The sequence below is a fragment of the Triturus cristatus genome, chromosome 3_1 (genome assembly GCF_964204655.1).
Source record: "Triturus cristatus chromosome 3_1, aTriCri1.1, whole genome shotgun sequence".
In the NCBI taxonomy this organism is placed as follows: Eukaryota; Metazoa; Chordata; class Amphibia; order Caudata; family Salamandridae; genus Triturus; species Triturus cristatus.
Window position 1 is genome coordinate 229,324,197 of NC_140583.1, and position 25,115 is coordinate 229,349,311.

Genomic DNA, 25,115 nt, shown 5'->3' on the forward strand with positions numbered 1-25,115 from the left:
CTGATGTGTTTGGAAATAAACTGTCAGTAATAAACCCGGCATTAAAAACAAATGAACATATGCTTGTACATTGCAAGAGTGTTCAGTTGTTTTTATTAATAACAAAGGCACATTGCATGAAATGGCTCACGACAAGACTCGTAGACATTTTAAATATACAAGTTAAGTATATTTCACTAAATAGGAAAAAATGCATTAGGTTTTCCAAATGCATTTACAACAAGCATTTGCAATGCACTAGGTCTCGCATTTGTGAGAGTTTAAGCTACTAGCATTGCAAATGACAATGCCTTTTATTTGTTTTAAAAGCCAAAACATAAATAAAAGACATTGTAATTTACAATGCAAATAGCTCAAACTTGCGTAAATGCGAGACCTATTGCATTGCAAATGCTGGTTTTCTTTCCTGCGGTCTTTACTCTTTTCCCTAGTCAAAAAACAAATGATCTGTCTGATTCTAGGACGCCTTCATTTCGTATTTATTTCCGCACAGATGCTGTAAAAAATTTTGAATGCAACTATTCCATAACACAAAAAGCCATTTGCTTTGCTAATGGTATTGTATAGCAAAGCAAATGGCTTTAACTTAATAAAAGGCGAGACCTATTGCATTTTTAATGCTTGTTCTGTAAAGACACAGCTCGACCGACTAAACAGAAACTTGAATCTAGAAAAAAGGACCCCATTTCCTCTTTAATGTCTATGACCTCAACTGCTGCAAACACTTCAAACAACAGTCACAGCATTAAATTACCACTCAGATAAACTAGACATACAAGTGGAGCTCCTAAGCACCCTAGCCTAATTTACGGCGGGCATCGACAGCAAACCTGAAAACTTGAACAAATTAATAATAAGGGCCCAATCAGCTTCAAATCTGGTCCAGTCGGTCTGCTGCTGCTCACCCATCATAGACAGTATATCAACCCTTCCGACGTTTCTAAACTGTGTCCTGGACGAAGTTACGCACCTGTTCCAGGTAGGACTAGTGATAACACCCGATTAAAAAGTTTTATCCCCAAGAAAACCACATGTAAAGTTCAGGAACCATATCAATATCTTTAGCAGAAAAACCCGACCCAGCCTGGCCAGAGAACTGGCAATAGGAAGACACCTGCAATTCCAAAAACACCAAGATACTACTTATACCAGAGTATCACTGGAAAGGCCAGCATGATGTTCTCAATAGGAGTACCACAATCAAATTATTAAGAGCAACCACGGGGGACGTTGCCAAGCACCGAACGAAGATGGCCGCGTAAAGTGAGGCTCCGAGATCTGTCCCTTCCCCGCGACTATCCTGAGGAATGATCCGCCCTGTCCGACAGCAGTCCCGTGTATCAGAAGGACAGCGGCGTTCAACCCGCCCATCCCAGCCCACCTCATAGGTCAGACCAGAATGTTATTATCCCCGTAAAGTTGAGGCCTGCTGCATGGTCGAGAGCCGGGACCCACAGTGACTGGGGACGCCGGAACAGGGACTCGACCAGGCTGGCGGTGGCGCCCCTGAAAGTGCCGCCGCAATCTGATTGGTGCTGCACTGCGGGGTTGCGACCGTGGCCCCACTATTGACGCGGTGCCCGGAGGCCCCAGAGTTAGCTCCGGTGCGGAGGCAGTCGTCAATGCAGACATCAAGCGCGACCGCCGTGAGTCTGTAAATGGCGGCAGCGCACTCTTAACATTGACGGGTCCCGCTCTGCCTTTCCCATCAGTGACTGTCCATCTCATGTACTTAGGAGAGCACAGGCCTGGCTAAGTCCCCTCGTTGCTGGTGAGAGGCTCGGAGTGCTCCCCCAGAGCATCAGGAGGGGCTCTGTGTGGATTGGTGGCAGTCCGTTTTTCATCCTGGGACCACACCAGCTCAAGGCAAGTAAAGTGGAAGTCGAGCTCCCCGGAGGCCAATGGAGGGTACGCCGCTGGGCACGATAGCGATAATGCCCCTGAGATCTGTGTATACCCAGACGACTAGCCCTTGGCATTATCACAGCTATAAAGGTCTGATTTGACGTGTGCATCCCCTGGTGGGTGACGGAATGGGTGCTGGACCCCCTGATGCCCGGGCATGGATACTGGTGCCTGTGCCGGCTGGCACCACTGCTGCGAGCGAAAAGAGGCCGGGCGCTGAGGGAGGTGAACGGCTGAGAAAGGCGGTGCTCTGGTTTGCAGCTGCAGGGAGCATACTCTGGACTCTACAATGGACCGCGCCAAAGAATCCGGGACCCGTGGGACGAAACCAGTACAGATCAACAAACTGGACCGATACACGGTGTCTAAGAACGCACAGCAGAACCGGCTGTCCAGAGATGCCACCCAAGGGAGCCCAGGGGATGAGGAACAGGAACTCTTGCTCAAGGACGTTATGGAGGCTATTACCGGAGTCAAGACCTCGTTGGAGCACAAAATGGACACCATGGCTATTGACATTAACCTTATTAGGGCCGATTTGGGGAAGCTCAATGAAAAGGTCAAACAGGTTGAAATAACGACCTCGAGTCTCGTTGGCGATGTCACGCAACTGCAAAGGGAAGTCCGCGAGCTCCAGGACTCTTGCGATCTCACGGACCTCAAGTTGGAGGACTACGAAGGCAGTCTTCGGCGTAACAACCTCCGCATCCTGGGCGTTCCGGAGAAATCAGAGGGGCACTCCCCTGATCTTTTTGTCGAAGACCTCATCCTCAAGCATTTGCAAACCAAAGACCTCAGCAAATTGTTTGTTATCGAACGGGCTCACAGGGTCCCGGGCGGCCGTCCCAAACCGGGCGCTCCCCTGCAGCCCATGCTGGCTCTGGTATTGAACTTTCGCGACAGAGATGTTATTCTTCAGAACTCCAGAGCAGCGGCCCCCTTTGGTTTGAGAACGCCGATATCTCCTTCTTCCCAGACTTCACACAGAGTGCAGAGACAGAGGAGGTCATTTCTTTCCGTGAAGCACGACCTCAGAGAGAGGGGTCTGAAATACTCGATGCGGTTCCCGGCGCGCCTTCGGGTCGAGGCAGGGGGCAGAGTGTGGTTCTTTGACCAACCTGAAGCTGTGGCAGACTGGATTGAACATCGCGGAATGAGAGTCCGGCCGATCGCAGCAACGGGGAGAATGCGGACACCAGACCTGTTCGACTTTGAGACTTGGTGGACGGCTGCTTTTGAAATAAGTAACGGGGATTTGTAGTGGGGTGGGTATGGGAGAGTGGGGGGGTTTTCGTCTCTGATGTTGGGGCCGGTAGATCCATACGGTTTTGAGTTATTTGCATTCAGAGGGCCTTACATGTGACATGATTGGGGGTAGGGACATGGAGCGCTTTACTTTCCCCCTTTTTCTTCCTCTTTGAACTCTTTTCAAGGGCGACAGGCACTTTTGGATGGGCAGTTCTAGGCCCAGAGTGCAGGGCAGCGGGTGGGGGGTTGTTGGGAGGGGGTGTTTTGTTATGTTTTTATTGTGTTCATTATCTCAGCAACGTCTATTGTGATCTTAGTAGGGGAAGCAGGCACGCATATTGCATTCTCCACAAAGGAGATGGTGGAAAACTTTAACTGGTCATGGCTGCATGTGCAGGCGGTGGGATTAAATGGATATGCTGGAATGTCAATAGGTTGGGGGACAAGATAAAGCGTAGTGTGGTCCTCCAGTACCTCAAGCGCCATGCCCCGGATGTAATCATGCTTCAAGAAACACCTCATTGGAAACGCGTGCAATGCCCTGCACCGGGGGCAGGGGGGTACACACTGTTGGCACAGGTTTTACCTCTAGTTCACGAGGGGTGGGTATCCTGGTGAAGAAATCCTTTCTGTTTGCGGCCTGGACAGACGATCGTGGACGATACATTGGAGTTTCGGGTGTGTGGGAGGGTCAGTCCATCACTCTAATATCGGTCTATGTGCCCCCTGGCATGCAGGCTACAACCTTCAGGGATCTGGGGGCGCTGTTAACTGTCCCAGAGGGTTTGTTAATATTGGGAGGAGATTTGAACTCTGTGGCTTCGGGTGTGCTGGACCGCCACCCTCCCAGGGCAGTTGGTTCCACCTCTTGTTGGCTCCCCGACTTCCTGGATACTATGGGTTTGGTGGCCGGTTGGCGATCCTATCATCCGAACACTGTGCAATACACCTTTCATTCCGGGGCCCATGGGAGCGTATCACGCATTGATTATTTCCTCATCCCCGCGTCCCACCTTGCTTACATTCAGGAGGTAAAACGCCTTGCTAGGGGGATCTCTGACCACTCGCCGGTCTGGCTACATATGATCCCTAGTGGTGGTCAGGTGGGGCGGGTGGCCCCCATCAACCCGTGGTATTTCCGCGCTCCTAATATCCGCAAGACACTCCTTGCAGCCATAGATAATTATTTCATAGACAATGAGGGTTCTGTGGAATCCCCGCAGACCGTCTGGGAGGCCTTCAAAACAGTGATCCGGGGTCAGGCCCTCTCTTTAATTTCAGGAAATAAGAAAGAACGCCATAGAGCAATGGAAGCCATCGAGGTGGAGATGTGTCAGTTGGCGACGGACCTGACTTTAGACACCACACCCGAGAAACTCCACCACCCCGCGCTCAAACAGCGGGAATTTAGAGCACTAGCTACGGAACAGGCTAAAGCCCTGGAGTGGGCAACGCAGGGGCGGTTGTACGAAGTGGGGGACAAAGCCGGAAAACTGCTTGCGTGGTTGGACAAGAAGGAGTGGGCCAACCGGCTGGGGCCCGAGCTCCATGGGCAGGGAGGTGTGACCCTTTCAGATCCCCAAAGTATCGTTGACAGGTTTGCAGACCATTTCGGCGCCGTCTACGCCTCGGTAACCCCTTACTCTGTGGAGGATTACCGCAAGATGTTAACTGATATAAAATTACCCAAGCTGTTGGTTACTGATAGCGACTTCCTGGATAGTGCCATCTCCGTTGAGGAAGTGGCAACAGCAATTAGATCCCTCAGACTGGGTAAAGACACCGGTCCTAATGGGTTGCCGATTGAGCTATACAAACTCAAACCAGACAGACTGGCCCCTTATCTCAAGAGTATGTACGAGGATGCCAGGGCAAAGGGGTGCCTACCCATAGACCAGAGGACGGCAACCATAATTACCATTCACAAGGAGGGAAAACCCAAGGAGGAGTCTGAGTCATATCGGCAGATAGCCCTTTTGAACGCGGAACCTAAGATCCTGGCTAAACTGTTGGCTAACCGGCTGATCACCGTGCTAGGGGAGTTGGTCCACCCAGACCAATCGGGTTTTATTCCGAATCAGAATACGGCACTTAATCTTCGTAGAGTACATGGCGTTCTGGGAAGGGCAGCCTCTATCTTTGAGCCTGCTGTTATAGTCTCCCTCGACGCAACTATGGCATTCGACACCACTGAGTGGCCGTATCTTTGGGCAGTGCTAGAGAAGATGGGGTTTGGCCCGGAATATATTCAATGGGTACAACTATTATACGCTCGGCCTCTTGCTCAAGTGGTTGTAAACAACAAGAAGTCTGCAACCTTTGAGTTGAGTCGAGGGACCCGGCAGGGATGCCCATTATACCCACTCCTGTTTGCTCTGGCACTGGAACCATTAGCGGCCTGGATCCGTAGGGACCCCATGATCCGGGGTATGCGTTGGTCGCCGGAATGGGAGGACCGCATTTCCCTCTATGCAGATGATATTTTACTTTGACATATCCCAAGAGGTCACAGATTGTGGTGTTGGATATCCTCGCGACTTCCGGTAAAGTTTCCGGGTACTCCATTAACTGGAGTAAGTCTCTGCTTTTTGTGGTGGCCGGAGATCGCCTGACCCGCCGCGGGGGTGTCAAATACAGATACACACGGACGGCTTCAAGTACCTGGGGATCTTTCTCTCCCTCAATCCCTCACTTTGTTATACCCAGAACTTGCGTCCCCCTTTGATTAGGCTGCAGAAAGACTTACTTCGCTGGAAATCACTCCCCCTTTCTCTTTTGGGAAAGGCAGCCCTCTTTAAAATGATGTCTTTGCCCCGGTTTTTATACGGCCTACAAAACTCCTTAGACTCGGTCCCGGCCTCCTATTTCAGGGAGGTAGAGGGCCTCCAGCGGGATCTATTGTGGGAGGGTAAGCCACGCATCGCTCTTGGTAAACTCTCCCTGAATTGGTACGATGGGGGTATTAGCCTCCCTGACATTAAAAAGTATTATTGGGCGGCTCACTTAGCATCCATCAACCACGGTACCTACGCCAGACCAGAGGATCCAGGGTATAACATGGACAGATGGCTGCTCTCTGGTGGGAACTATAATAGAGCCCTTTATTCTAAACCGCGACACTTCCCACTCACGGGCCCCACCTAGCACTCAGTAAACGTCTGGCACGCAGCCTCTAAGGGCCTGGGTTGGGGTTGCAGACTTACGCTTGCGACACCACTATGGGACTCGGAACAGCTGGGTAGTCTGTGGAAAAGTAAGGGGTTTGACAAGTGGGACCTAATAGGTCTCTCACGAATTGGTGACCTATGGGACAAGACAGACGTTAAACCATTCTCTGCACTACAAAAGCAATTTGACTTGGCAGACTCGGAATTCTTCCGTTACACACAGATTAGGCACGCCCTGTGCTCCCGCTTGTGACGTGGAACTGCCCCTCCTGAATTCTCCTCACTGGAAGATAGAGTGTTTGTCGGCCACATCCCAGAAAGGACTCTCTCGTTGATATACAAAAAACTTATCAATAACATGCCTGACCCTCTGCACACTCTTCGTGAGAAATGGTCCAACGATGGTATTGAGATGGACGACGAGGAACGGCAAGACGCCGTGTCCTTGCCCAGAGTAGTCGCGATACCTGTTCGCCTTCGACTGGTCCAGCTTAAAATCCTCCATAGGGTGTATGTGACTGGGCCTCAGCTGGTACGGATGGGGAGATTGGACGGGGGAAGAGTGCAGACGGGGGTGTGGTCAAGAGGGCACCTTCATGCATATAATTTGGGAATGCAAATTTATACAATCTTACTGGCACCTCATACACGACACCATTAATACAGTCTTGTCCACACAACCTTCGCCTAGAAGCCTGTAGAGGCTTATTAAATATATGGGAGCCATCGGACCTTAATACTTACACAACACAGTGGGCTACTTTGGGGCTTATGATTGCCAAGAGAAATATTGCTCAGCGGTGGGGGGCATTACTCCCACCTACAGTGCGAGACTGGGAGACAGACTTGGATTGGTCAATGTGCCGGGAGAAAACAGTATATGTGTCTCGAGGGTGTCCTAAGAAGTGGACTCGTATATGGGGTTTGTGGAATGCCTATCGGGGGGATATAGGTCAACCTCCCCTTGTTACACGCAACGAAGATCCCCCCCCCCCACCCCTCACCCTAGACTTTCCATGCTATATCCCGTAATGGTTCCTATTGCCTATTGTAGTCGTGATGTCAGATTCTTACTTCCTCTGTAATGTGATTGCAATGCTGATGTTTGTTAATAAATGGAAATAACAAAAAAAAAACAAAAAAGAAAAAAAAAGCAACCACGGGGTTCGACTCATTGGCATCTAGAGACATCGAGTACATTGGATTCCTTCCATCTAGAGGCACACAACCCTCAGAAGGTACACTGGTAACGTTTAAATCTCCTACCTGTGCCCAAGCCCTCAGCACAGCGCAAAATGCCCGATTCGTGTTTTATACACATTGTAATGATTTTTAATTAATCAAAGAATAAAATATACCAGGAAGTGGAATGTTCAGGAAATAATGCTAACTACATTCCCAAAGAGCTGGTCAATATGTTCTTGCATTTTTATGTCCCAACCAGAATCAGTGGCAATTCATCAGGACCTACACATATACCTAATCTATTCAAGTGAGTATTCTGCTCGGTAAGTGATTGTAATTCCAAATCAGAGTGATCTGCAATAACTGTCATACGAGAAAAATCGCTCTTATAACTTACAACTTAGATTGAGATGTATAGTTCAGAAGCATGTGTGACCCAATTCCAAAGGTAATCGGGTCCCTTAGGACAAGTGGGATCCAGGTTCCAGGTGGTCATTTGCCCGTCCGTATTCGCTATATTAAGCCTACCCATCTCCACGATCACAAAGATGAAGTGAAGAGATTTCTACTAAGAAGCATAACGCACTCGTAATTCATGGAAGGTCCTGTGACAAATGTATAAGACACCTTACATCACGGTATGCAAGCAACAAAGTACTTCAATTTCAAAACAGTGCGACGTGGAAAGAGGTGTAAAGTCAGGGCAAATGGGGTGTAAGGGTGCAGAAGAATGCACTGAGCAAAGCATTCACTTAAACTAGGTGAAAATGAAGGGTTAAAAGATTAGTGCCCACGTTTCCAGTATAATCGCTTATCTGGGGAGGTAATGCTGCAGTGATGCAATGTCATTTGCCAACAGCAAAAAAAGCAGTAAAATGGTCTGGTTGCCGTCAGCTGGTAACTGAAAATTACAAAACATGCAATCTAAAGAGGTTATTGAGTCACTTGTTATTTTTGCAAGGGGAGTGCAGATCAAGAGCCAACATCCAGTAGAATGAAATCCCGTCCGCTAATTAGCACCTAACAGGCATGCGAAGCACGGCCAGTATGTCTGTTAGAACCCCAAAAACACAGTAAGTTTATTAGAAGTGTCGCCAAGCTTCGTTCTGCAATCGAAAACAACAAACCATACAGTATTAGACACTCTACAAAAGGATACCGAAACAAACAAACTAAGATGACCTCATCTGCTTCATCATGTGAGACAGCATGCAGCGAGCTATCTCCCATTAGAAAATTGTGTAAGGTGAAACACAGACAAGCGGCAGAGCAGGGGAAGTACCTAGTTTCGACCACGAAATTCTAGGTTGTTATTCTCTTGATTCTGAAACCGAAACCAACTGCTTACACTGTGTGCTGTGTCATATCTACTGCCTCAATCAAAAACAAACCATCTCCTCAGAGCTGCATAGCTAATTATGATCCGTTTACAATACATCTTCCCCTCTGCCCATGAATTTCCTCAGAGAATGCTACTTATACCCCAAAATAAATAAAATAAAAACAAAGTTTTGGTCTCTGGGTTCTGTTGAATGGAAGGGTTCAAAGAAAAACAAGCAAAAATACATTTAAGACACAGCGAAAGCATTGTTTCCTAGAAATGTCGACCTCAAATGATGGACTCGTGCGCGGGCAGCACGCCAGGCTCTCACGTAAATTATCACAGATGTTTCAACTCCTGGTGCTCATTCTCCAGCCTTTGTCTGGGAGAGGACTGCCGGCAACAAGTGATGAGAGCACTATAGAGGCGGTGAATGATGTCCGTTCCTGCCTCGCTTCATTCTTGAATACGTGACACCAACAGCGAACACCGGAAATAAAATACATACGGGCAGATTTAGAGCCCTACAAGAGAATTGACAGGGCAGAATAGGGAATAACGTGTGTTTAGTATTTGACGTACAATTGCCTCTTCCAACCTGTTTCATCCCCTCTCAAATCCCACCAGGTATTGACTGAAGAATACTGGTTCGAGAAAAAATCCTGGTTCCAAGTGCAATTTCCACCCGTCTTGGAATACAAATAGGAGCGCAAACACTAAAGGAAAACATATTCACCACCGTGAGGCTCTGAAAGAGCCGGAAAGTAAACTCTAATTACTGTCACAGCAAGCTGTCTCCGTGGAGCCAACGGTGGACGGAAAGTGAGAGTGCGAGAGTGAGCGCGCAGTGGGAGCCAGAGACGAGACGCCATGCGGGCGCGCCGGTGGGAGCGTGTGAAGCATAGGAGACGCCATGCGCGTGCACATCAGATGTCCATGCGCGCACATGGTTTGTCTCCCTTCGCTAACAAAAGCCACAATAGAGTCTCGCCAAGGCGAAGCAGCGCATGCGCTGCATTCGCTAGGCGAGACCTAAAAATCATAGTAAATGTAAATGTAAATGTCAAGGTACTTATAGAGCGCACTGTCACCAGACAGCCACCTTGCGGTGTCGCCTTTTGTGGTAAGTGCTCTGGTACAAAGAAAACAAGGAGTCTTTGCTGCAGTGAATTAGGTGTTAAGTGTACAAAAATGGCTCGTTATTTCTGCAAGGAATATCCAAGATTGACGACATGTCAGAGGGAATTATGAATTCTCTGTCGCTTATGCTTTCCTGCATTTTTCTTATATAAGTGCAATGTGCTTTTCCCAAAATGGAACGAATTAAAAAGGATGTAATGTAAAGAACCGCCTTCATCAGGGGGCTCATCAGTTGTCCTATAGATAAGCTTTTAGACATGTCTAGAAATGGGACTTGTGGTCCAGTTGAGGTCCCTCCAGTAGGTCTGCCCCAGCCCAGGAGCACGTTATGTGGTCTCAGCTGAAGTAAGTTAACAGTGTAAATTGTGATGCTTAGCCCCTCCCTTTCCATCGAGGCTGCCCAGCCAGGCAGGCTCTGGGTGGCTCTTGTTACCTTGCAAATGGGGTTGACACCCCCAGAAAGTCAATGAGCACTAAAGACCTGGATCTACGGAACACCTGACGAATCTTGCCTTGCCCTTATCTAGGTCTTCATTCTCCACTGCTAAGCTCGTTATCTGTACAGCGCCTGGAGGCTCCTTTGGAAGTGAGAGTTCGAACTTTATAAATGCCACATTTCATTTCATTCACAGCCCCCATGGAGCCTCTGGCAATGCTTCATTTGTTTAAAAATAAAATAAAGTACAGGGCACCCAAGTTTGTTTTAGGGGCCCACCAAGATTGCAAAATACCAAGGCTGCATAGTCTCAATTTCATCTGATGTCTTTTTCTTTCCTCGCAGTGCACTTCCTGATTTTGGGTCCCTCTTGCAGATATTTTCATCCCTGGACTCTCCCGCTGTCACTGATTTACTCTCTTTATTTCTCATGCTCTGGGTAGAGGTCCGATGACGAAACATCAGTCTTCAAAAGTGAGCGTCGATGCCCACTGCCTGTAATCACCGGCACAAATTATGCATTGGCTCTGGCCTATGCTCAGTTTGTCCCTGGTGGTGCTGCTGCTAAAACGTTCTGTGATTTGCTATTTAAACATCAACACCCGAAATGAAAAGGGGAGAAAATTACCCTAAAAATTCCATGTTGGCTACCTATAACAAGCATTGGCATAGCCAATAGGTCTCGCCTTTGTGACCTTATAAGTGTTTAGCCATGCAACAGTTGCATAACTAAATACTTATAAGGTCCCAAAAGCGAGACCTGTTGGCTATGTCAAGCGGCCCTGCGGCCGCGAAATTGATCGCGATCAAACATCAAAGCGGCCGTGAAAGTGAAAGTAATCGCCGTAAAGCGCGGCGCGCGCGCCTGCGCACATGCACTGTAGCTCTAGGCTGGCCTGGTAGCACTTTTTGGGGCCCTCTCAATAAGTCTCGCCAGACCAGCGCATGCGCTGGGTCAGGCGAGACCTAAAAACAAGAATGGACAAGTCAAAGGCCCTCAAGCAAACCACGTGCGTTTTGTGCAGATCTACAGGCTCTGGTTTACAGAACGCATTTGAATATGTTCAACAAGCGGTGAGCGGCTTGCCTGTAAAGATAGGGTCACAGCGTCTGTTGAAGTGGGTCTGGCCAAGATTAGAACTTGGTGCTGCCACTGCTTGACCTCTGTCATACTGAGGAACTTATGAACTGACTCATTCTGGGATTTACCAGCGAGCTCCATGTCACAGCAATCGATTGATGCTGTCTGGGCCACTTCTGGAGCGCCCCTATGCTTCAAGGGCAGTCTGTCACCCCTAAATAACAGTAACCGGCCCATCAAAACGTGTCGTTCACTAATGTATGTGTTTGTCTGTGACTCCGCCATCTGACTGTACTTGCTGCCTGACTGCGTCTATCTGCCCAGCAGCGTATACCCAGCCAACTTTTCTACTCCTGTACCATGTTTCTCGAGGTTCCTGAGCCCCCCCCACCCACTCCTTAAAATCAGAGTAGATAGCTTGCCATCGAGCTGGTAATGGCTTGATTCTAAGAAAACACACACCCACATACAAGAATACTCATGCCCTCTAATCCTCTGCTGCAGCCCTGCACATGTAGCAATCCTCTCCATGGACTCGCCCCTCCCCTTCACACCTCCAACTCCCCTTTGCTTCGTGCTCAGCGGGGGCCTTACACATCAGCTTGGAGCACACTTCAATACATGTTTGGGTGTGGGATTCCCTAGCTCAGGTTTAAACGCTGCAGAATTAAACCAAAGCACAGAGCCAATAATTGGTGTTTTAAGAAGAGGCGACGGTCACTGTGACCCTTACCCCCTGAAAACTTGAGGCTTAACCCCATGAATTCCAGACATGTCAACGGTTTGCAGGTAGCACAGCGTGCAGGGATTCCGTACCAGTATCCTTGTAGAATATAAGGAAGTCTTGGAGATTATGTACTGGTTTTGTGCCGAAAATGTGATCATGGTAACCAAATAGAAGGCTGATGCTGCGGGGGCTTCTGAGGTTTGTCGTATCCGGTTAATCTGAAATTGCAAAGGCATTCTACCTAAGTGAATGGCTACTGGTGTGGTGCCAGCAGCAGGCTTAAGGGGAGAGGGGGTGGCTTAACGGCTAGAGCGGCCGACTTTGAAGCTGGGGAACCAAGCTCGAGTCTCGGCAGGGACACTTAACATCCTGTGGTTGTGGGCAAATCGCTTAATCCTCCCCCCGGGCCTAAAATGAATGTGTCCGTCTGTAATGTACCCGGTGCTCATGTAAAGCGTTCGGATACCTTCAGGTAGAGTGCATACTCGATTCATGGGTTCACACTCTGCGACTCTGGGCAATAGCTTGCTTAATCTCCACATGGGCCCCTCGCGGCGGGATGCCTGGCTTTCACCTTGCGGATGACCTGCCGGGTTATCTCACAGGGGAATACCAGGACGGGTTCCCTAAGCAAGCGCTTAGAGACCGCTTGGTGATTTGCGCTATATAAATTCCTGCACATTTACATTTCCTGCAGTTCGCGCTATATAAAACTACAATAATAATGGAGCAATCAGGCTCGCGGGTCACTGTTGTGGAAGATGGGAAGAGAGTAAAAGTCCATAAAAGAGCTGTCCATCACCATGTTCGCGCCAGAAGACGATATGCTATACATATAGCTCCCTTTTATTTAAACCACATCATTAGCACAAAGGCACTGTAGTTTAGCTTTCAAACAGGGGCCTCTGTGGTCAGAAAACGTTTGTACTGCGCCATAGTCGTGCTGCTTCTGAACTTTATCTCCCTGTCGTCAGACCAATAACATTAATGAAAACCGCAAGTGGCGTACATCCGGCGAATCGCTAGCATTGTTTCTTATCGCAAACTTTCAGCCATCTCTCGTGAAGCATTCCACCCCCTTCCTGTGGCACTGCGTCATGTAGTAATAACGCACAGGTATGGTAGCCCTAAAGGACACACATCTCCGTGGTTAAAGTATAATCCATGCGCATTACCTGCTCGCTTCTTCCTGCAGCCGGAGCCGGCGTTCCTCCATTTTCCTCTGCAGCTGGGAGCGTCTGAGTTAAGGTTTCACTGGCGGCCTACAGAGGTGACCGTGGGTTCAAGTTAGTCACCTGCTGAGAGGGCTTAATTACCTCAACGACCCCTCCCTCTACCTGCCAGCGACCCACCCTCCCCGCTAAGCCAGACGCTTTCCTACCATACTCCCAAAATCTGAGCATCCTTTCAGAAATACTGCACATTCCGAACACATCTCGCTGCACCAGAGACGTGGGGGAGAGGTTGGCGAGCCTGAGAAATAATGTGAAGAGCCGAGCCTGGAGACTGGCTTGGCTCTTCGAGCCAAAGCACGAGTTGAGGAGGCAAAACTAATCATGTACATTTCTCAGCGTGCTCTGGTTCCACCATAGTCCCATCTGCTTTATCTTTCTTGCTCTTTTCTTCTCTTGCTATGTTTCTCCCTCTCTTTCACTCACTCCTCTCAGTTTTCAATGTTTCTACTTACTCCTGTTTTCCCTCACCCATTTGTCTCTCGCAAGCTTACTTTCGCTCGTGCACCCAGTGTCCCGCTCTCTCTTATGCTTTCTCTTTGCTCCTCTCGATTGGTTTCTTCTTTTTTCTGCCACTCTTTCTCTCTCCTCCCGGTTATCAGTCTCCTGTGCTCAATAACTGGATGCGCAAGGTCACCAGTCTGAGCCAGAGAAATAACTGAGCAGGCATAGCTTCTGCTGCTATGCCTGTCTGAAGGTGCATGGTCTGAGTCTCTGCACGCCCAGCCTTTCATTCACGTGACGCTAGTAACAAGTAATAGAGGCATGGGATCTCTCCAGTCCTGACCATACACCAACGATACCCAACTATTGAAGGGAGTGTTGGGGGGCAGGACAGTCCAACCAGCTCGCTGGAAGTTTCACGGAGTGTCCTGGAGGCACCACGTTCATTACTTGTGCCCGAGGTCAGAGTAACTGCCTTCCAAAAGTAATGCGCTTCTGTCCTGGTCCAATAATCTAAACAGAATATACTATCTGGACTGTCTCCCATAGGGGTCTCAGACACTATTTCAAGCCATGCCTGTTTGCATAGCACCTTCGCTGCCCTTATTCTGTCTTGCAGCGCTTGGCAGACACAAGACAGTGTGAACATGAAGGTATGGAGTACTTTAAAAGTAGCTGTTAATTGTGGAAGCCCCAGCTTTTCGAGCGCAAAGTAAACAGCTTGCAATAAGCAAAAGAGCTCACAACAGCATCGCTCTCATCTTTATGGGGCCATGTGTTTAAACACATGGCCATATAAAGATAAGAAAGCGCTTCACGTCAGCCGTGAAGCAGGCGAGCCAGTCTGGCTCGGAGACAAAGGGCGTGAACAGAAAACCCTCATTTCCAATGGCAGGCCACTGTTTAGCATAAACGGTGACGCCAGCCAATGGAAATGAGGGGCGGGGCTTAAAGCCCTCTTCTCAAAGTCCTCACTTACAAAATCTCTCGCGGAGACGGAGCAGGGCTCTGCCCTGCAACGCACGCGAAACCTAAAAAGGAAGAGCTGAACAAAAGAATACAGCTACAATGACAAGGCACAGCAAAAAGCCTTCAGTTAAGAGATGGGTGTGGCTCAATGATTAGAGCGGCAGACCCTGATGCAGAGGTCTAGCCCGGGACCAGGGTTCAATTCCCCGCCTCGGCGGGTCTTGGGCTAAAATATTCCACGGACCTGATAATTCTCGCCTCGGTGCCATTCCAATCATGGGGTCCCACTCTGCAACTCTGGGCAATAGCTTGCTTAATCTCCACAACGGCCCCCACCACGCTAAGGATGCCTGGCCTCCACCTTGGGGGTGCCCAGGAGTGGATGCCTCACAGGGAAAGCCAGGATGGGTTCCACAGCGGTATTCGTACAAGCGCCTTGAGACCCTTGCGGGTGAGTAGTGCGCTATACAAGTATCAATTTGCATTCCCCACACCCCCTGTCCAAGCTCCAGAAGAGAGCTACCACTGATTAACTGTAGCAGTCCCTGGGGTCAGATACACAAACCCCCTGGACCGTTTGGAATAGCTACAATCACCAAGGGAATCAAAGTGACTGCACATTTTTTAAAACTGGTTTCTGTGGAGCTGAACTACACCTAATGCAATATTCTACTCTACTAATTTATGTGATTTGTTTTTTTTCTAGGTGAACAAGATTTAGTAACTTTCTTACACAGTGCTCACAGATGCTATATGGCAAGGAATAAATAAAATAGATCAAAAATCGAACACAATGTTAAACACCAAGCTTAATGGTAAGGATATCAAAATACCAGGTGCGATTAAGGATGTGCATATTGTCACCTAGATTATTGTAACCTCAATATACCGCACAGAATTTGGAGATCACTGGTGCACAGATGTCAACTTTCTCAGTTATGCCTTACTCTGGAGGGTTTCAGTTAGGAATTTAACAAAAAATAAGCCAATGTTAAAAATCTACCCAATAGATTTCCAGGCAGAAAACATTTTTCTGTCCCAAAGGTGTTTAAATGTAGTATGTGGACTTTTCTCCTTCAACACTGCCAAGTACAACCAATTGACTTCCTTGTCACATAACTTCAAGAATTTTACTTGTTGGGAAGCACAGTGAAGACGCTATACGTGCCCTTATAACTTGTTACTTAGTATTTGAATGGGGAGGCTTACACAACACTTTCCGCTATAGGGCATTACCTTCAACGCTATGTACCAGACTGTCCAATGCAAACAGATGCTTTTTGGGAAAAATTATTGACTTTGAGACAAACAAATAATGTTCTAGGAAGCTGTATATTTGGTTTAAAGTAGTGGAGCTCTCTCTCTACTCTTATTCTGGGTAAGCAGGAGAGCGCGCTCATGTTATCACTTACTGTGGCTCTTCTCTTGCGATGCTTATGAATGGAAACTAATACCCTCCTTGCTGCTAGATATTGTTGGATCCCAAAGAAAAAATAAGCACTGACAAAGCTAATAGTTTTCACTTCTAAGAGCTACTCTTTCCCAATGTTTTTAAAGACTGCTGTACAGCATTGCAGCAGCTGTGCAACATGGCTAAAATAATGCAATGACGTGGCTACTGCATCATTTTGAAGGAGCATGCATGCCTTCAACATGCATGTGCATGCCTACAAAATGACAGGTTTTTTTTATTTACCAATCTGAGATGGATCAATAAATACATTTAAAAAAGTAGCACAAAAGCGCTAATAAAATTTTGCATAAAAGTGCTTTAATAAATAAAAAAAATAAAAAAGATAAGAGGGTTGTAGTGAAGCAACAGGAGGGTGAGGCAACACGGGGCGGGCAGAAGCACATGGGCAAGAGAGAGCAATGTGGGGGGGGAAGAAAGAGGCATAAGGGAGACGGTTGGAATGCACGTGCACTTTCATGGAGTGCGTAAACAAAAATATAAACAAGCATTGGCATAGCCAATAGGTCTCGCCTTTGGGACCTTATAAGTGCAACAGTTGCATAACTAAATACTTATAAGGTCCCAAAAGCGAGACCTATTGGCTATGCACAGCGCCGTGCAAGTAATCGCGGTAAATCGCGGCGCGCGTGCACATGCACTGTAGCTCTAGGGTGGCCTGGTAGCACTTTTTGGAGCCCTCTCAAATATTCCCGCCAGATCAGCGCATGCACTGGGTCAGGCGAGACCTAAAAAGTAGTTCCCTAAACGTGAGCAGTGCACATAAACTAGCCAACCAGAGATATGGTAAAGAGGCTATGCACCAGGGGAAGGGCAAATAAATACAAGATACACTGTCTGAAACAAGGAAAATAATCTGTTACAAAGCAAGCAAATAAGAGTGGCAGTAAAGCAAACCAATGTTCTCGGTAAGCTCACATCATGCCTTTCACAACCAGACAGCGTGTTCTGTCCGAAAGGCTCAACCTAAAAATTAAATAAGTTGAGCTTTTAGTGAATGTTACATTAAAGAAGTTAGACCTTAAGTATAAACGTTACAGTGCACATACAAACACAATGAAACTCACGGAAAAAGAGCTACTTAATGTAATGCAGGCCTCTCAAATCTTTCAATATGTAAGTACCCCCCAAAAAAAAAATATCCACGGAGGGGAAAAATAAATCGTGAATGAAAGGAAACGTCTACCTAAACACAAATGCGTTTAAATAATTGGTGAGTTGAGCGGAGGGCACGTTCTGGTATATAGGGAGTGAGAAGATTGGTTAGAATGGAGGAGGCCTGGGCATGAGAAATTCTGTAGGCAATGCACAGAGATTTGAATTTAATTATTTTTTCCACTGGGAGCCAATGTAATTTATGTATGTATTTTGACATAGAGCAAGACTGCGGGAGGGCAAAGATGGAATGAGCGGCGGCGTTTTGCACCCTTTGTAAATCTGGTAATGCCTGCTCTGTTGGCACCCAGATACAAAGAGTTACAGTAATCCAGTCTAGAAAGGATGGTGGACTGGATGATGACTTGGCAGGCTGTTACGAAGGTCAAAGAACTCGAGCTGTGACCTCAGGCCGCGTGAGAGACTGAAGCAGCTGCCCGCCACTTATTTTGTCAGTGCTTGAAAGGTAGTCCAGCCACACACAGATTTTTTTTACGGTATTCTAAGGAGTAGCAGGGATTCCAAGAGCCACCATTGGTTATTCCAGAGGTGAGCGTCCCTGCCCACCAGTAGGATTTCAAATTTCCTCGCATTGAGCTGGCATTTATCACTCCTCGTTACTAAATGGACACCAAGGGATACCATAGGTATTAATGATAAATGGTGTCAAATGCAGGGGACAGGTCAAGAAATCACAAAAAGAAAGCTTTGCTCTTGGACATGTATCATCCAAATCCCAAAGTAACTAGACAATTACCATTGATCTGCATCGTTATGCATGTGAAACAGCTTAGTAGCCTTTTACTCCAAAGGTTTAATTATAGAGAACATTTTGAAAATGGGCAATTATTTCTCAAATTATCTGGGTCCAGCAATTACTTGTTAAGAACTCATTCATTTTTCAATAGGCAGAAGTAGGTAGACTAGGTGAGAAAGCGTGAAAGAAAGGTTCTCAAAGGATTGTGCACTGCGTGGCTAAGCTATACTGCCTTTGTTTTTGATCTGAACAATCAAACTTTTTTCGTCATAGAGAAACCAGAATGCATACACATTTGGATGCACTCAGCTTTTCACTCTTCGATTTGCCATCGGTGGCCCTCTGATAACTAGAGGAACCCCCAAAGTACACACCCTTTTTGAGTGAGGGTGGCACCACACAAATTCTCCCCCGTTGTGTAGAGACTATAGCTTAATACAGTTTTGCCAAAGGAATCAAGCTATGCTTAACTGATGAGGACTAAATAGACACAACACAAACTGGGGTTGCTTGTATTTCCGTCTGGAGGGAACCTGATCTAAGTTTGGACTGAACTGCTTCTACTGGAGTAAGATCTTGACAGATTTCCACATAGCTGGTCTGTCTAGTGGCATAGTGGGCAAAATATTTTACTGAAATGTGGCCAGAGTAAAGGCAAGTGACTAAGATTAATTCAATTTTTCCACCCACCTTTTATTGGTTTCCTCAACCAATGGAGTTGGTGGCAGTCATTTGAAACTTAATGCACACGTTTGTGCACCCATAATCGTGTTATGAGGCAACAAATGGCATCTTGAGTAAAATATCTATCCAGTTTCCTTAACTGGGTGGGGTATCTTACATTTATCATATGTAAAGTACATTTGGGCCGTGTGCATGCTGCATACAATTGTGGTTTCCTTAGAGGGATTTCAATGTCCTGGTTAGAAAATCCACACTGCACCTACTCCTTTCAACGTCCCCTCATTTGAACCTTTTGTAAATAAATGTGGGGAAGGGATGGGACTTTGTCTATAGGTCACTAACCTATTTGTTTAGAATAGGTGTACCCTGCCAGAGTGCAACCGGACTATCTCCTATTACTTGTGGTGTTGATGATTCCCCCAGACAACGGACATGGTTTCAATGCTGGCTGAACACAATATACAAAATCTTGGACAGGTCCAAACTAGCTCAAAAGTCCACATAAAATGGCAGCAACTAGATAAGACAGGAAATAAATAAGCCCGGCCCAGGTGTTAGCTCTAGTTAACTGTCCTACCTTATCTGCAAAATGGGTGCAGGTACTGGTCCCACGTACTCCCTCAGCCACTACCAGGCTGTTTGGACACCAGTGTAGAAAGACGACCTCTGACCAGGATGGGAACATCTGCAATGTTGCTGCTCTCTCTCCTGCCTAGCCCCAAGCTATAGAACACAGAATGAAGCCTGTACTGTTTGACCAATGGAGAGAAGAAAGGCTACCTCCAAGAGGAGCTAGACTGAATCTATCAGAAGAAAGTCTTTTCCCCTGGAAAACCAGAGGATGGCCCAGATAACTAGATGATCTGCATAGAGGATGTCTCAATGGACTGAGTTCACACAGGAGCCTTGAGATCTATGTAGTACAGATGCCCAGAAGAAGCAAGAGCATCATCTGAGCTGTGGAGCAGCATTTTAACCAGTCATCACGAGACCTAGTGAGCCTGCGAAGTCCCCGACCTATCACTTTCCTATATTCTCTTTTTGAGTTTCAAAAGGGACCATGAGGCATCTTGCCTTCACATTTCCAATGTGGGGTCCTACTTTTCTTCTTGGTGATAGTTTCTGTATTTTCAAAACTGTTTCAACCATCTTTCTAGCTCCTGCTCTAGCACAGAGAGAACAACGTTTACATTTCCATTACGACCCAACTCTAAAGTCCAGTTTCCAGTAGGAATTAGTGAAGCTAGTGATTGCAGTACGTTTCTGGCACACCCAGAGTAACATACACTTAAGCTTATAGGTCCCCTATGGACTTCTTGGTTTGTACAGATCCACCACTACAGATGTCCAATTTAACAATATAACAACCATTTAGGTCCTAAACTAGAAGAGGGGAAACCTCCTATGGGACTGTATACCTAACTAGAATGTATGGAATATATAGATTGTATGGAATTCTACATACTTTGAATAGAGTCCTTGTTAGAGAGATATTTTTCTGCACACAGGTAGTTTTTACGAGACAGGCCTTATTTACTATGGCACAAGGCCAACTGTCACAAAACACATTAAGTAATGCCCTCCAACTATAACAAGTTACAAGCCATGTAGTATATGGTCAGAACTACAGAGTACAACGTTAGAAAACTGCTAAAGGAAGACAGCACAAAAATTACAGATAGCAAGGGATACAGGTATTAGGGAGCCATTGCTTAGTATTGGTTTGCAGCTCTATTGGGCTAGGAAAGGTTATTATGAAATATGGCATAAAGAGCATTATACGATTTTAGTAAGTTCCACTTAACTCATGGATGACTTCTTGCATGACAAACTAAATGAGTGTGGATGCATAGAGTCAAGAGAGATTTTCCAAGTCCAGACATCAGTGTGATAGGGTGTCACGTGTACTACTGCTAACCTGATGTTTATGTCCACTCTCTGGCTTATATTAAGACACACAGCATTTTGAAGTGCAACAATCAGCATTGAGTCTGTTGGCACTACAGGACTGATGTAACAGTAGGATTAGGAAGGGGAGAGGTTAAACTTGGAAAGAACAGTTTTTTGTTTTGATCATTTTTATTAAATTACAGTTTAGTATCCTAAAATATAAGCAAGTACCATAAGATTCAATGCAGACATTCAAGATCTATCAGTTAAATAATACCCCAAAAATTATAATTCTCTTAATAATGGGTACATCAAACGTGGCATTATCCCACTTGCCTCCACAATACCAGGTGTAAGCAGTGTTTAAGGGTAAAAGAGGAGGGGGTGTGAAAGGTAGTAAGAGCTGCAGCCAAAAACCATCCCTCAACCTATCAATGTCTTACTGTAACTTAACTAAAAATCAGTACAGGAAAGTGCCTCTGGTAAAACCTACTTCCCTCCATTGGAACGAACGCAAAATATTGCAGATCAGAGAACAGATAAATAACAAGCATTAAACAATATGTGCACAGAAATCATCTTCGAAGTCTGAGCTGTAGCAGGCTGTACTATTTCTTCCTTTTTTCTTTTTACATTGCCCCCAAATATTCTGTGCCACCTCTAGTTGCGTGAAGACTATTGAACACAATTCAAAACCACTCTTGGGCTTATGGGGTTCTAAATCTAAGTCTCCATCCCTGTGGCTATGTCCTCCTTCCATTCTGCTTTCAGAACTAGGAGGCATGACACAGTGCTACGGTTAGCACTCTATTCGCAGCTGTTCTCATGAGGTCTTTCCTGAGTCTCGTGGACCTAATATCTACTACTTTACCCATGCCCATGGTTTCTCTGGATGTACTGAGAATTCTGGAAGCACCGTGTCTTTCCAGTGTGATGGGAGGAGCTTCCCCCAAAAACCTCTAAATTAGAGAATAAATTCCAAAATAACCCTCATGTCCTCACCCTCTGGGAAGACAGAAAACCACAACATCCTTACTTTGGAGGGTCTGGCAGCATCCCAGAGCTCTCCAACTGTACTCTCCAGGACAATCATGGACTTGATGACAATCTCTGGAGTCCCTTTAACTGCTATAAATCAACCCAAGTCTTTTGTGTCAGAGTGTCCATGGAACTCACTTTACTAATCAAATGTTTAACTTCCTGCACAAAATGATCGTCCCTGAAGTGAACTGGTACCAATGATGCCTCCACTTGATCATAAATAAAATCATGCATGCTTCTTTTTCGGTCCTGCAAAATCTCTGACAGTACTGTCAAGCTCCTTAGGTGAGGGTGGGTAGTTAGGAATCTTACGTATTGTCTCCCTTGGTATCTGCTTCAGCTGAAAAGGTGAGTCCAGGCACCAAAATACAAATTCTGGTCTCTGACCAGGTTGTTCTCATTTTCTTTGAGCAGCACAAGAAACCACAATGGACATGTCTCCTTCACTATTTTTTTGTTTTCTATGGGTAGAATTGTAGGCTACAATGGAAATGTCTCCCTCGCCGTTGACTACCAGTCCTAAGAATACCTTACGTGAAAAACTCTCTGAACCACAAGTCTCCAATGTCTCATCTCTCACTAGTGCTGGAAGCCTCACCCAAAGTTCATCTCTTGCTCCTACCCTTGCATTTGCTGTACGAGAACCACACCTCGCCCTATTTACTGCCACACTGCATCCAGTTCCCACTCCACCATTGAGCTCTAGGAGTTCTGTGGTACTTCAAGCTGACTGCAATACCCAATGTGTTTGCACAATACAGTAGAAGCGACAAGACCCACTAAGCACTGTACTCAACCTCTGGGTCCAGCTCTATTGCTGTTGCAGCCTTGACAGTGCCATCTTGAAGAACGTGGCCGACGTGCTTGCAGGCGAAAGCATGACTTAGCCGGTTCTCAGTCCACTAGAGCTACCACAATAATGAACCTCCGGTTCACTTGGAGTGTTGCCACTTGATGTTCTAATGCCGCATTCTGACCAGCCCTGGTATCAAGCTAAGTTGCTGAGCACAGGCTGAGAGGGGAACTATGAGGTGGCACTTTAAGAAAGTGGCCATCAAAATGCTATGCAGGTCACACCCCCTTTCGGGTAGCTAGGATTTGCAACCATTTTCTACAGGATAGATGGCAAACAGTCATTTCTAGGTCACAGATGGTAGCATTTTCAAGGAATAGATACTTACGCAGATCTGAATAAACGCTGCTGGAACAGTTCATATTGAGGGAAGGCACTACTTGAACTGTGCAGGAGAGGCAATAGTGTAAACCTTTTTAAGTGTTCATGAAAAGCAGTCTATTAAACATGTGCAACTTGGGGAATCACAGTCAAAGATTTCAGTGTTTGATCAGTTCAGCAATAGAACGTTGTGGCCCACCTAGCTGTGTGCAGCTAGAAAGTAATCCATGCTTTCCAATTTCCCTCTTCCATGATGGAATAAAGCTAAAGAGGAGTCAAGTATCGTGTAAATAATGAGCAAAGTTGATAAAGAGCGAGTGAATAGGCTTGAACTGCAGCACAAAATACAGATTGAAAAGATGGGGTTTTCGACGTACCTTGTGAGATGCCACATTATATATTGGAAAGACTCCTTAAACAAAGGTATGGCAAGAGTCTAGTTGCTAAGTGAAAAGGTATTTGCTCAAATCCAGTAATAGTTTTCCCCATTTCCTGCCTGGAGGAGATTAGAGGCGAGGATGCTGTGGTCAACAGTATCAAAGAGGCTGGCTAGTCAAGTAAAATCATAAGTTCTGACATCACTGCCATACAAATCCATAAAAGGCCATTAGAAAAATGGGCAATTTATGGAACATCTGGAAACTTACTGAAAGATTGAAACTGTGATGGCAAGCTACCTAAATTGATCAAAAGTCTATAGATCAGGACTCTCTCAGATCAGCCAAAAGTAGGATCGGGGGAAATCATTAGCTGCCACTTACCCAGATGGGTCATACTGAATGACTTGAATAGGAATCCCTGGAAGCATCATGTCATGGGTATTCAGAGCCAACCATTGAATTATTATTATCATTATATTATTGAATGATTGGTGTTTAGGCTAAACTTTACACTAAAAGGCACTGTTTCTGAGGATAAGACTGGAGGTGCACAGTAAGAAGGGGCAAGAGTGTATGTTAACAAGTGAAAAGCTATCTGGTGGGAATAACAAGTATATACACGTCTTATAATAGGTTGATAAGCATTGTGAATAAAATACAGTAACATTAGCAATCTGGCATAAAAAATGGCAATCGGACACCGGCAATAATGACAACAAAAAAGCAATTATTTAACCAGGTCCTAATATATCTCGACAACCTTGCAGACTACAAAACATTTCTGTATTAGAATTACTCAAGCTACATTACTTCCAAATAAGGTTTTCATAAATCGCTTCATATTTGGAAAAACAACATGAGGGTTCAACCAGAAAATTATATTCTATGCTGAAAGCTTAGGCCCAAAGGATAAAAAACAAAAACAATAACACTACCCATAAAATTCAGCTTTCTAGAATGTAATCTCTTTAACGACCATTATTGCAGCTAGTTCAACAACCAAAGAGCATTCCCATCTCAGAGGAAGCTTACTAGGACTGTTTATTTCTGCACATAGATCTATCAATTACAGTAGGAGTGCTCTTGTTTTAAGACCTGGTCATTGATGTGTTGTATCACGAAATAAATGCAATTAAAAACCAAATAGGCTGTCAATCTTCAACGAAAGTCTCTTGTTTCACTTGCAAGCTTGTCTTTTCCTTTGTTACATTAGTTTGATCACTATCACATCCATAGTCCATTATTTCTAAGCTATTTACATCACAATTTCAATCATTTTGCATTACTTTATATGTTCAGATTAAGAGACAGCCTAAATAAGAACTCGAGGGTACTATAGTTAAGGTGTGTTTTTTATTACTAAACAGAAAGCACGATACTTACAGAGCACAAGCCCAAGATGGCCTCAGTTGTAAATAACATACAGACTCAGTCATTGTTTTGAGAGTCTAGCTTTGCTTCTTTTATGGAAACACTTTATAGTTAAAAAGTCTGTGGCCGGTGCCCCATATCCCTTTACAAACTCAAAGGCCAAAATGCCATCTTGATAAAGGCCTGTTATTCCCAATTACTAGAAGAACAATTAACTTTTCTTTTGATGCTTCAAAATATGAAAGTTACTGACAGGCGCACTTTGTGTCAGTACATGCATGGACGGATACCTTTTAAGTAGCATGAACACATGTAGAAAGTTAAATAATTTGATAGG

At 45.9% G+C, this 25,115-nt stretch overlaps 1 protein-coding gene across 6 annotated transcripts in view; it reads right to left on the reverse strand.

Annotated features, from left to right (window-relative positions):
* Positions 1-25,115, reverse strand: part of RNF111 (ring finger protein 111) — a 340,882-nt gene that overhangs the window by 282,741 nt on the left and 33,026 nt on the right. The window lies entirely within an intron of this gene.